This window comes from Sinocyclocheilus grahami, unplaced genomic scaffold (assembly GCF_001515645.1).
Source record: "Sinocyclocheilus grahami isolate Dianchi unplaced genomic scaffold, SAMN03320097.WGS_v1.1 scaffold2830.1, whole genome shotgun sequence".
In the NCBI taxonomy this organism is placed as follows: domain Eukaryota; kingdom Metazoa; phylum Chordata; class Actinopteri; order Cypriniformes; family Cyprinidae; genus Sinocyclocheilus; species Sinocyclocheilus grahami.
The window spans coordinates 5,307-6,875 of NW_015508006.1; positions in this window are offsets into that span (position 1 = coordinate 5,307).

A 1,569-nucleotide genomic window follows, 5' to 3' on the forward strand; every position below is an offset into this window, starting at 1 on the left:
CGTAAGGCTAATGACGGATGCCTCTCTCACGGGCTGGGGAGCGGTCATGAGTTGCCGCTCTGCCTAGGGTCTGTGGGAAGGCCATCATCTCTTTGGCACATCAACTGCCGGGGAATGCTGGCCGTGTTTCGAGCTCTGACACACTTCCTTCCAGACCTAAGGGGGCATCATGCGTTTGTCCGCACAGACAACACATCGGTGGTCTCCTACATCAATCGGCGGAGTTATGGAAGCTGTGGGCATGGCCCCTGAGGGGGCACAGCTCCTAGCATCTGGTCTCTCAACTGAGGTTGTTGAGGCTGTACTCCAGTCCAGAGCTCCCGCCACTAGGAAACAGTATGCCTTGAAGTGGAAACTTTTCGCTTCATGGTGCGGACAGTGACTGCAGGACCCAGTCAACTGCCCAATTGGTACAGTTCTGGAGTTTCTGCAGGAGCGATTCTCCGCAGGGTTATCTCCCTCCACTCTGAAGGTATACGTGGCGGCCTTAGCTGCTTACCACGCCCTTCTGGGTGGTCAATCATTGGGAAGACACCCACTTGCCACTCGTTTCCTCCGTGGCACCCTGAGGCTGAGGCCAGTACAGCGCACCAAGGTGCCCTCATGGGACCTGGCTGTGGTTCTGGAGGGCTCATGCAATGCCCCCTTTGAACCTATAGAAGAAGTTCGGTCAAGTTGCTCAGGCTCAAGACCATCTTTCTCCTCGCTATTTCCTCACTAAAAAGGATCGGGGATCTTCAGGCACTCTCTGTTTCATGCTTGGAGTTCGCTCCAGGCATGGTTAGGGCATTCCTTTACCCGAGGGCCGGGTATGTCCCTAAGGTGCCCACTTCTTCACCAGGGCCCATAGTACTTAAGGCATTCTGTCCTCCTCCATACCAGGAAGTAGGCCAAGAAAGGCGTAATCTGCTCTGTCCAGTTCGAGCACTGGACGCTTACGCACACAGAGTTGCCCCGTCGCGTAAGGCAGATCAGCTTTTTGTTTGTTTTGGTCCGCCAAAGAAGGGATTTCTGGCGATCAAGCAGACTACGGGTAGGTGGGTGGTCGAGGCCATCTCACTAGCCTACGAGTCCTCTGGCCTCCCATCACCTATGGGGGTCAGAGCGCACTCGACCAGGAGTATGGCGGCCTCCAAGGCTTTCAGCCTGGGTGTGGCCTTGCAGGACATTTGTGCTGTGGCGGGCTGGTCCTCTCCACCCACTTTTGTCCGCTTTTACAACCTAGACCTGGCTTCTACCCCAGGTTCCCCAGTTCTCTCTTCGTGATGTGCTCATAGGACACACACACAGGCAGGGACTTGGTAGTATGGCGCAGTTGGTATTCTCGTTCCCAAAGCGACTCGACGCAGCTCGAGTTCCTGAAGGGGAACGTCTCTAGGTTACGTATGTAACCATGGTTCCCCGAGGGAACGAGACGCTGCGTCTCTTTGCCATACTCCCTGCATCCCTGCAGGCGCTACTTCATCGAAGCTGGTTTGCGCCCGGCCGGATGTGCCTTTATGCTTTCTGGTGCTTACGTCACCCTGCTCGTGACGTCTCGCTGCTCCATTGGACGGATTTGACACGTGC